The sequence below is a fragment of the Peromyscus leucopus genome, chromosome 3 (assembly GCF_004664715.2).
Source record: "Peromyscus leucopus breed LL Stock chromosome 3, UCI_PerLeu_2.1, whole genome shotgun sequence".
NCBI classification, from domain to species: domain Eukaryota; kingdom Metazoa; phylum Chordata; class Mammalia; order Rodentia; family Cricetidae; genus Peromyscus; species Peromyscus leucopus.
This window is the reverse complement of record NC_051065.1, coordinates 150013749-150026293: the sequence shown is the minus strand read 5'-3', so window position 1 is coordinate 150026293 and position 12545 is coordinate 150013749.

Sequence of the window (12545 nt, the reverse complement as noted above, 5' to 3'; positions counted from 1 at the left end):
ACCTGTTAGATATTTAAGATACAATATGCATGTTATAAAGAAGCATGGCATCACTGGACTCAGCCGCAAGCTTCTGAATTCTCTTCATTTGGTCCTCCAGAAAAAGGAACTAACTATTTGTTACCTCCTCCTCCTCCTCTTCAGGGTGGAGCAAATACCTTTCATTTCCAAAACTTCAGTGAAAGGGTTAACTCCTGATGACTTGAGTCCTATCCCTAGGACTCTCATGGCAGAAGGAAGGAACTGACTTCAACAAGCTGTCCTCTGACTTCCACACATGTGCCATGACAGGCAGACCCACATATACATACCACACATGTGCCATGACAGGCAGACCCACATATACATACCACACATGTGCCATGACAGGCAGACCCACATATACATACCACACATGTGCCATGACAGGCAGACCCACATACACATACCACACATGTGCCATGACAGGCAGACCCACATACAACATACCACACATGTGCCATGACAGGCAGACCCACATACACATACCACACATGTGCCATGACAGGCAGACCCACATACACATACCACACTTGCATAGCTATACACAGTAAATAAATAAATGTATTTTTTAATTGAAAGGTCTTTTTGGCTCTGTGGATTTTCTCTCCTGCCTTTTATTTCTTATGAGATAGTTCTCTGCTGAAGGTCATTAGAAGCGCTATTAGCTTGGCCAGCTCCTGCTGAGTTTTATTAAACTCTTACTAGCTTTTTTTTTTTTTTAATCCCCAAGATAGGGTTTCTCTCTGTAACAGCCCTGGCTGTCCTGAAACTTTGTTGACCAGGCTGGCCTCGAACTCACAGAGATCTGCCTGCATCTGCCTCCCAAGTACTGGGATTCAAGGTGTGTGCCGCCCCACTCAGCTTTATGCTTTTTTTTTTTTTTTTTTTAATTATTTATACAGTGTTCTGACTGCAGGCCAGAAGAGGGCGCCAGATTTCATTACAGACAGTTGTGAGCCACCATGTGGTTGCTGGGAATTGAACTTAGGACCTCTGGAAAAACAGCCAGTGCTCTTTACCTCTGAGCCATCTCTCCAGCCCCTACTCTTTTGTTTTGAAAACAAAACAAAACAGGGTCTTATTGTGTATCCTTGGCTGGCCTGGAACTTACTATGTATAAGAGGCTGGCCTTGAACTCACAGAGACCTTCCTGTCTCTGCCTCCCAAGTGCTAAGATTAAAGACAACTATCACCATGCCCAGTAGCTCTCAGACTTAAATAAATAAATAAATAAATAAATAATAAATAAATAAATAAATAAATAAATAAATAAATAAATAAATAAATAAATTCTCAATAAACAGTGCAAGCTCTTTGAGATTTAGTGTTGGTTGTTTTGTTTTGTTTTTTGTTTTTTGTTTTATTGAGACAGGGTTTCTCTGTGTAGTTTTGGTGCCTGTCCTGGAGCTCGCTCTGTAGACCAGGCTGGCCTCAAACTCACAGAGATCCACCTGGCTCTGCCTCCCAAGTGCTGGGATTAAAGGAGTACACCACCCCCACCACTCCCACCCCCTCCCCTCCGGCTAGTGTTGAATTTTTTTAGAGGATTAATTACTATTACTTTTTTTTTTTGAGACTGTATCTCTCTATCTCTGGTTGTCCTGGAACTCACTATGTAGACCAGGCTGGCCTCGAACTCACGGAGAAATTAATTTTATTATGTATTTGTGTGTCTGTGTGTGGCAGGTGAGTACAGGCACCTGCAGAAGCCAGAGGCAGCAGACTCCTCTGGAGCTGCAGTTATGAGTTCCTGCTGGGAACTGAACTTGGGTCCTCTGTAAGATCAGTGTGTGCTCTTAACCACTAAGTCAGCCCATACTCTCAGACTTTTGGGAGAGAAAAAAAAAATGTGCCAGACATAACGGCACATGTTTTTAATCCCATCCCTCAAGAGACGGAAGCAAATGGAGGTCTGTGAATTTGAGGCCAACCTGGTTTACGTAGCAAGTTTCAGCACAGCCAAAGCTTCATAGTGAGACCCTGACTAAAAACAAAACATATACGAGAGCCTTAAAAACAAACAAAAACAGGCCAGGTGTGGTTACACATGCCTTTAATTCCATGGCTTGGGAGGCAGAGGCTGACAGATCTCCATGAGTTCTAGGCCAGCCTGATCTACAGAGACAGTTCCAGGACAACTACATAGAGAAACCCTGTCATGGGGACAAAAAAAAAAGTAATTAATTAATTAACTAATTCAACAACAACAACAACAAAACTCAGGACTGGAGAGATGGCTCCATGGTTAAGAGTGCTTATTGCACTTCCAGAAGACCTGAGTTCTGGTACCAGCAGCCATGTGGGGTGGTTTGCAGCTGCCTATAACTCTAGCTCCAAGTGACCCAATGCCCTTTTCTTGCCTTTCTGGACAAGTGTGTGTGTGTGTGTGTGTGTGTGTGTGTGTGTGTGTACAACATACATGCCCACACATACACACACACATACACACAAGTAAAAATAAATCTTAAAAAATAAAACAAAAGTTTGCCTAAATCTTTTTTGTTGTTGTGGTTTGTTGTCTGAGACAGGGTTTCTCTGTGTAGCCTGAGCTATCCTGGAACTTGCTCTATAAACCAAACTGGCTTCAAACTCACAGAGGTCGGCCTGCCTTTGCTTCCCCAGTGCTGGGATTTAAAGACCTGCACCACCACCACCCAGCTTGCCTAAATCTTGCAGCAGACAAAACCTTTGTAGTTTAGGAGTATGAAAGCAGGTATGGTAGTTTGAAAGTAATTGGCCCCCATAATCTCATAGGGAGTAGCACTATTAGGAGGTGTGGCTTTGTTAGAGTGAGTATGGCCTTGTTGAAGGAAGTGTGTCACTCTGGGGGCAGGCTTTGAAGTTTCCTATGCTCAGAATACCATCCAGTGTCTCAGCTGACCTGTTGCCTGCAAGCTGTAGGATTCTCAGCTACTGCTCCAGCACCACGTCTGCCTGCATGCTGCCATGCTTTCTGCCATGATGATAATGGACTGAACCTCTGAAACTGTAAGCAAGCCACCTCAATTAAACGTTTTCCTTATTAGAGTTGCCGTGGTCATGGTGTGTTCCCACAGCAATAGAAACCCTAACTAAGACATCAGGTAATCTTAATTTGTCGCATTGTGACATAAATGTGCTTTAATTCTCTTTTAACATGTTAGTAACTTTTTTTTACCTTGCTGAAATTTATTTATTGTGCATGTATGGGTGGGAGAGTTTGGTGTGAAAGTGTGTATGTCATACATGCATGTGGGTATCAGAGAACAACTTCCAGGAGTCAGCTCTCTCCTTCCTTCTTACATGGTAGCAAGCGGGCTTACCTGCTGAGCCGTCTGTCCAGCCCCTGGGCTGACTCTTTTCACCTGGGTAGTAAAAAAACCAATTGGCTGGGTGTGGTGGCACATGCAGTTGTATTTCTGTGAGTTCAAGGCCAGCCTGGTCTGCAGAATTAGTTCTAGGACAACCAAAGTGAAGTGTAAACCTAATTAATCTTATCAATAAAAACCAGGAGTCAGATATCAAGGTAAAATCTGAAAGATCGAGAAGCAGAAAGCAGCAACAGTCGTTTCCTCTTTGGTTCCTCCAGTCCAAAAGTCTGAGATCCTGTCTCTGCCTTGTCTTATTACTTCCTGTCTGCTGTCTGTACAGACCTCTAGATCTCTGTGGTTAACTAGTAGCTAGCTCTGCCCTCTGACTCCAAGCAAGCTTTATTTGTCAGAACACAAACAGAATATCCCACAACATCCTCCCTTTTTGTCTAAATAAAAAGTGAAAGTTTTAACTAACATAGGAAAACTATATACAATAAGTACAATAACTATATACAAATATATACAGGCAATGGTTACATTAACAATGTCTAGTCCATTAGCATTTGACAAATTCAGAGAAAATACCCCATTATCTATCCTATCTTGGTGAGTCCAAGTGGTACCTAATTCACTTTCTATCCCAACTTGCATTACCAACCCAAAACTATCTTATGTCTCTCAACCTTGTACACTATACACTCTTTTGTGAGTTTCTTTTCTATTTTTTTTAAAGATTTATTTATTTATTATGCAAACAGTGTTCTGTCTGCATTTGTCCCTGTGGGCCAGAAGAGGGCATCAGATCTCACTAGAGATGGTTGTGAGCCACCATGTGGTTGCTGGGACTTGAACTCAGGTCCTCTGGAAGAGCAGCCAGTGCTCTTAACTCTGAGCCATCTCTCCAGCCCCTTTTCTGAATTTGTTAACAAGGAAAACTATAACTATGACTATCTAGTCTTGAACTCCATCAGAGACCTGAGAAGGATATAATATTACCTGAGTAAACAGGAAGTGCATAGCAAACGACTTCCAAAATTAAGAAATGACAGAAGCAGCTGGCTGCCTGGACAGTCACCCCAGGTTCCTCTGCAACACTGGGGCACCCATCTTTGACAGGCCTAGAATACCTGACAGACTTTTCTGTGAAGCAGAATATTCTGAAGTGTTGTCCCACTTTGTCTTGGCAAGGTTTGGCAGTCACTTTCTTTTCTGTCCTGCTTGTCCAATTTGGACAACACACTGTCAGCAGTTGAGGTAAGGGCACTTTTTTGCCCAGTAGCTAACTTTTGCCACAAAGAAAGTAAACTCTATATGGAGTTTCTTTGATGCTCATCATCTTCTCTGAAGTAGATTGGTGCTGCCAGGAACAGACATGTCTCATTGTCATATTTAAAAAAAAAAAAAGAAACTTATGATTAAAACATCTTAAATGCCATATTCTGTAGCTCTCCAAAGTGTTAGAAGATCACCTGTCTATCTAAAATACACTTGTTTGACTTTGAAAACATACCTAACCTGACTACAAGTTTGATTGTAATAGGTGACTAACTACTAACCTGTATTACTTTATTATCCTAAATAGTTTGTAATAACAACTTTCAAGGACTAGAAATTTACATTACATTGTTAAATGAGTTGTATAGGTACAATACCTTGAACAAGAATAGAAACGTATGTACAGTATATTCTAACAAAATAACCTTAAATTTGTATCAATATACAGAAACATCTTAAACAAGAGTAGAAACATACATGTAGTATAACAAAAATAACCTCAAATTTGTATTAATATAAAAAAATCCATACCAATGTAAAATATTTAAGACTAGTAGTTGCTTTTTTTGGTTCAAAGGTAGATTCAGTAATCTACCCTTTTATCCTATTTCTATATCCTCCCTTTTTCTTTTTAGAATAAGACCCCTGAATCAATTTCCTTTGTTCACCTTTTTTCCTGACTATTACCAATGACAACTTGTAACCAACTCCCCTAAACAATAACAAATATCCATAACCCATTGAATGATTAAAAAAAAAAATGCCATCTCACCTCTTAGGAATATGGGCGCCGGGTTCTTTAAATTACTTCCTGCTGTCTGGGAGTGACAGCATCTTTAGGGGACCCTGAAAAAAAAATTGGGATGATTGTCAAGTCCTGGGAGAGCTAGCTGTATCATTTGTTGTCCAGTCTCTGCATAATGGGAAAGTGCAGGGCTTATCTCAAGTCCTGGCTAGAGTACTCTGTGAGGCTGGATCATCTCAGACTACATCTCTGTAGTCCAAAGCCAATCTTTAGGTGGTGTTTGTCAGCTTAGTGGCATTACCATAGTCCAGGTGGAATCGTTGTTGTGGGGCCCCATCCTTCTTTTGGAGACTTCAAAGGTTGCTATTAGGCATGGTCATGGTTTCACTGCAGAGAACTTAAACATTTTAAACATCATATGCAGCAGATCTCAAAGAGGTTAAAGGACCATAATTTGTTATATGCATCCAGAGTACAAAAACTTAATTACTAGTTACCTGATAGAGACTCAAACCTGAAATCATGTACAGTAAACTAGATGAAACCTTTTTCTAGAATTAGTTCTCTATATGACTATTAATATCATGATAAAAAGTTGAAAATATATTAATTTTATAGATTCTGAGATAATATTTATAACTTAAGAAAAGTTTTAAAGAGTCAAATTAATACCAAAGAACTATGAGATTAGTGGCAATAGATAGTCCCTTAATTTTGGTTTTCTTTCTGTCCCATATCAGGTGGCTCTTCTGACATGAGACAGAGATTTTGGATTTTCCTTTTGACAAACATGCTTGGGTTTAGAGAAGGAGAGAGCCACACTCCAACTCCAAATCAGCTTTAATGGACTGGGACTACAAAAAGACCATTTGCATTAGGTCTGTAGAGAACAGCAGAAGCAAACATTTGGGAAGATATATGAAATTTTATCCTGTTGGAAATGTGATATACCAATAGGCCAATTTATTCTTTTTCTAGGGACATTTTCTCTGGATGCTTCATCCTTTTTCTCCAGATGTCTCATTTGTCTAGTGATGTTCAGATTCCTTAGCTGGATGCCTTCATTCTCCTAGAAAGACAAAAACAAAACCCTGCCCCAACCCTAACTTTGGGGAGTTTCCCTTTTGGCAAGTTAAATCTGATCAAATGAAAAACATTTGTTAGTCTTATAAATTAGTTTAGATTGAATGGTCAGGACGGTTGATGAACTTCTAATCAAGAAGTCTCTCTTGTTCAAATCTAATTAGCAATTTTGATGGTATCCATAGCTTTTCTTCTCCTGACTCCTGGTTTTTATTGATAAGATTAATCAGGTTTATGCTTCATCCAGGACTGTTTCAATCCCCCCTAGCCCCCCCCCCAAAGCCATCAATCTCCGATGGCAGCAATATTCATGGTGAATTCGTCAAAATCTATCAAATTCTAGAATCAAAAGAGACCATGCTATAAATATAAATTGGGAACTTTAGGTCAAGATAAATTACTGCAAATGAAGAAAGGCCTGACTTTAAAAGGATTCACATTTGGGGCACTGGAATGATGGCTTAGAGGTTAAGAGCTTTTGCTCTTGCAGAATCCTTTTAGTTGGATTCGCAGCATCCATGTGGTGGTTCACAGCCATTTGTAGCCCCAGGTTCTGATGCCCTCTTCTGTCCTCAGGCACCATGTGTGCACATGCTGTGCAAACATACAGGGCAAACACTCATACCCATGAAGTAAAATAAAATAACTCTTAAAAAAGAGACTCACTTTCAAAACTAAGACCTATAGGTCAGGCATGGTGGCACATGCCTTTAGTCCCAGCTGCCAGGAGACAGAGGCAGGTGAATCTCTGTGACTTCAACTATATAGTTAGTTAGTTCCAGGTCAGGAACCAGGATTGTATAGTAGGACCCTGTTAGAGAGAGAGAGAGAGAGAGAGCACTGTTTTTAGTTTCCAGAAGAGGGAAGAGATGGGAAACTTTTAAAAGAAAATGATATATTACAAAAATGGCTTTAAAACACTAGAAAATTGCAGGGTGGTGGTGGTGCACACCATTAATCCCAGGACTCGGGAAGCAGAGGCAGGCAGATCTCTGTGAATTCGAGGCCAGCCTGGTCTACAGAGTGAGTTCCAGGACAGCCAGGGCTACACTGAGAAACCATGTCTTTAAAAAACCAAAGATAAATAAATAGATAAAATTAAAAACAGAAAAGGAAACATTAATGCAGATGGAATCTGAAGAAGTTAAGAAGCAATGGCCAACACTCCTTAGTGTAGAGTCTAGGGCTAATTCTCTACTGAAAATTACGGGAAATCTAACTTATGGAAAATCATAACTGGAACTTGTGCCCTAAGACACTGCATTAAGAGCCCATGTCCCCTGATTAAATGAGTCTTCAAGGTATCTTATAGTATAGTTACCCAGGACTGGGAAATGGACTGAATAGCACCCGTAGTTTGCCAATGGGAAGCAGATGTCGATAATATAAAATGGCTCCCATTGGAGTCTCGTTCCCTTTTTGACTGTTAAATAAAAAAAAAAATAAAATTTGGTTATCTTCACCAAGCCCGTGGCACTCCGACTTCTCAGTCCTGGCCTCTTGTCTCTACCTGTGCCACAGTATTTGGCGCATGCGCATTCTGTTGGAAAGGAATTAAAAATGACGCTAGATAATAGTTCCTCTTCTCTGACCCCTCCACCATTTGCTGTCATTTGGTCTTTTTTGGTGATAACCATTCCACCAGCGAAGAGATATACTCTCAGTAGATTTATTTGAGTTTGTTTTTGATTTGTCAATGCCTGATAGTCAAGGATGTTGAACACTTACCAAAAAAAAAAAAAAAAAAAAATAGATTGACACACTTTGTATTTCCTCTTTTGAGAATTCTCTGTTGACTCCTATTTTTCATTATATTATTTTCTTTTCTTGTTGTCCAGGTTTTTCTAGAGCTAGTGTGGTAGTCCATTAATCCCAGCACTTGGGAGGCAGGAGCTGGCAGCTCTGAGTTAGAGGCCAGCCAGGTCTACACAGAGAAACTCTGTCTCAAACAAAAAAAGGGGGGGTGGTGAGGTCTTTGCATAATTTAGATATTTAAGAAATTTTAAACTAGACTGATTTATTTTTATGTGTATGAGTGTTTTGCCAACATGTGTGTGTCTGCACCACTTGCATGCCTGGTACCTGAGGAGGTCATAATAGTACATCAGAACCCCTGGAACTGGGGTCACAAACAGTTGTGAGCCATGTGGGTGTGGAAACCAAACCCAGGTAGGCAAGAGCAGCGGGTGGTCTAACCACTGAACTAGCTCTCCATCCTCCATAGTCTAGATTATATCAGATTTACCGCCGACCAAGATTTTCTCCCATTCTGTGCTCTGTCTCTGCACTTTATTAACCATTTCTTTTACTGCGTAGATACTTTAATTTCATGAGGTCTCACTTGCCAATAATTGGCCTTATTTCCTGACTGGTGTTTTATTCAAAAACTACTTCCTATGTCATTATTGGAAAATGGTACCCCCTGCTCCTTTCTCTAGCATTCTCATAGTTTCAGGTCGAAAGAGGAGAGAGTGTGTGCCACTGTGCACGTTTGGAGGTCAGGGGACAATTTGTAGAGGTCAGTTCCCTCCCACCATGTGAGTCCTGGGGACCCAACTCAGGTCATCAGGCTTAGTGGCAAGCACCTTCACCTGGGGAGTCACCTAGCCAGGTCTCCTGTGGAGGTCTCTGATCCATCTGGAGTTGATTTTTTGCAAGGTGCATGACAAGGACCTAATTTCATTCCTCTACGTGTGGACATCCACTTCTGAAGCATCATTTGTTGTAGAAGGGTGTCAAATCTGCAAGAAATATTTTTGCATGTTTAACAAAAGTCAGGCAGCCATAGCTATGTGAGCTTCTGTCGATTTTTCTGTCCTGTCCCATTGATCTCTGTGCCTGTGTCTGTACCACTGCGATGCTGTTTTATTACTGTCTCTGTTGTAAAACTTGGAGTCAGATGTGGAGATTCCAAGCATTGCTTCACATACCTCCAGCATTATTGATTTCAGTCAGACTTCTTTCTGCTAGCTGAGGTTTCGGGTAGTCCCAAGTAAAGTTGGAGATTATTTTCTCTGTGTCTATGAAGAATGGTGTTGGTATTTTGATTAGGATTGCATCGAATCTGTAGATGGTTTTTGTAAGACGGCTATTTTCTCACTATTGATTCTTCCAATCCAGGAGTATGTGGCCACATTCCACCTTCGCCCATCTTCTTCAGTTTCTCTTTTTTTAAAGTTTCCATCATAGAGAACATTCAATTCCTTAGTTAAGCTTACTCCAAGGTGTATTAATTTTTTAGACAATTTCAAAGTTTTACATTTATTTATTTGGAGTAGAAAAGCGCACGCATGTGGTGTGTGTGTGTGTGTGTGTGTGTGTGTGTGTGTGTGTGTGTGTAGGTCAGAGGACAACTTGCCGAGTTTGTCCTGCCGGTCCACTATCTCGGTTTTGAGGATCAAATTCAGATCTTTAGGTTAAGTGACAAGAGCCATCTTTCCGACCCTTGAGGCAATTTTAGTTGGGATTGATTCCCTGGTTTCTTCCTCCCTGTGTTTGTTATTGATATATAGGGAGGTTACAGACCTGTATACATTAATTTTATATCCTGCCGCTCTGCTGATAGTGTTTATCAGCAGTTCTTAGAGAGTTCTAGTGGAGTCTTTAGGGTCTCGTTTATGGAATCCGTATCATCTGAAAATAAGAATACTTATATCAGATTGATGTATGCCTTTATTGGCAGTAGTCCTGTGGTCCCGCCCTCAGCCACACGGGGGCAGCAGCAGCCCGCCTTCTGCCAGCCACAGGTGACCCGAGCTGGCTCCCTTTGCTAAGGTCCCTCCCGCGGTGCTCAGATCTCACTAGTCGCCATTTGCTGTCCACATGCTCAGACTTGGGCCATTTCCGCCGAGGGCCACAGCTGTCTGCAAGCCGGGGTCGATGGGAGGGGGCTGGACTGGCGGAGGTTTCTGGGGCTGCACTCTGCAGGGGACCCTGGACAAAGGGAAGACTCTTAGACTGAGTGCCTGGGCTTCAAGGGACTTTCCTCCCTAGTGAGGGAGGGAACAGGAAATCGAGGATGCTTCCGGACTTGGACATGGTCAAAGGAGAGCCAGAGGTCAGAGTAGGGGTCAGCTTGTCCCTCGAGAAAAACAGCCGTTCCCATTAGGACTGAGGGTTTTGGCTTCATGAGCAAGGGGAGGTGTATGTGGCCTTGCCCCGGCGCAGGTTAGGGCTCAGACAGTGTGAGCCAGAGATCTATCCTGCCCCCCAGTTTATAGAGAAACTAGTCCTGGAGAACCCCAGAAGAGCTCTTCAGTCAAGAAGAAAGAACAGCAATAAAAAGAAAAAAACAGCTCCAGCAAGGCTTCGGCCACCCGCTGTGCAGCCGCGGGAGCCATCAAAACACAAAGAGGTTGGAGAGGAGGATCTAACCGCGCTGACGGCTCCGCTTCCAAGCTGTGGAACTGCTCCCAGGCCCACTTTCCTGCCTCAGGCTGACTTAACTCTCAGGGAAGTCAGCTGAACAAGGACAGGCCACTCCCTGAAGAAGTCTCCAGACAATGACGTGGTCATTTGGAAGACTGGCTGAGGCCCATGCTAAATCCAGAGGAGCAGGAAGAAGTAATTGACTGGACAAGGTGGAACCCCGGCAACACTGGGCTAGCCTGGTCTCTGTGGGCCAGTGTTGACTGACCTGGGTGTTTCTCAAGGCAAAGGCAACCTCAAATTGCCCTTTCACCCCATTCCAGACACCTCAGAACCTTCCAGCTGCCAAACATTTTCACCCTTCCCACACAGAGGAAGGACAGAGGAGGACAGGGTATTTTTAGGATGGCTGCTATTTTAAGCAAGGTAATACCTGTGAAAATAATATTTACGGGCTGGGGTGTGGCTCAGTGGTACCGCACTTGTCTAGGAGGTGGGCAGTCCTGCATTCAGATACCTACATCAAAACCAAAGCTGGTCCTTGGAAATGGAATTTGTGCTGGAGACTTTTTTTTTTTGGTTGATTTTTTCGAGACAGGGTTTCTCTGTGTAGCTTTGCGCCTTTCCTGGAGCTCACTTGGTAGCCCAGGCTGGCCTCGAACTCACAGAGATCCGCCTGGCTCTGCCTCCCGAGTGCTGGGATTAAAGGCGTGCGCCACCAACGCCCGGCTGTGCTGGAGACTTTTATGTCAACTTGTCACAAGCTAAAATCATCTGAGAAGAGGGAACCTCTATTTAAAAAGATGCCTCCATAAGATCCAGCTGTAAGGCAGTTTCTTAACTAGTGATTGAGGGGGAGGGCCCAGCCCATTGTGAGTGGTGCCATCCCTGGGCTGGTGGTCCTGGGTTCTATAAGAAAGCAGGCTGAGCAAACTAGAGGGAGCAAGTCAGTAAGCAGCACCCCTTCATGGCCTCTGCATCAGCTCCTGCCTCCAGGTTCCTGCCCTATTTGAGTTTCTGTCCTGATTTCCATCAATGATGGGCAAAGATGTGGAAGTATAAGCCAAATAAACCCTTTCCTCCCCAATTTTCTTTTGGTCATGGTGTTTCACCATGATAGTAAGCCCTGATTCATTTGGAATCCAAATTGTGTGTTATGGGGTACTTAAGCTGATAAATCCATTACCTCGGCTCTCTCTATTCCAAATAAATTACAAATCTGTAAAGAAAAATCATTGTTTTTGTTTGTTTGTTGTTTATCAAGACAGGGTTTCTCTGTGTAGCCCTGGCTATCCTGGAACTCACTCTGTAGACCAGGCTGTTCTCAAACTCACAGAGATCTGCCTGCCTCTGCCTCCCGAGTGCTGGGATTAAAGGCGTGAGCCACTGCACCTGTCAAGAAAAACAGTCTTACAGTTTGGATAAAAGCTTAGGGTGGGGGGAACAGTTGTTGGTTATTTTGCTCTCTTAGCTCTTTGGGGGCTGCCACCCAGCTCCCAATAAATCGCACACGGAGGCTTAGTCTTACTTACAAATGCCCGGCCTTAGCTTGCCTCATTTCTAGCCAGCTTTCCTTAACTTAAATTATTCCATCTACCTTTGCATCTAAGCTTTTACCTATTTCTATGTCTGTGTATCTTTCTTTTTCTTACTCCATTGCAGGTGTGTAGCTGGGTGGCTGGCCCCTTGTGGCCTCTTCCTTCTCTCGCTCTTTTTTCTTTCTTTCCCAGATTTCTCCCTCTATTTATTCTCTCTGCCTG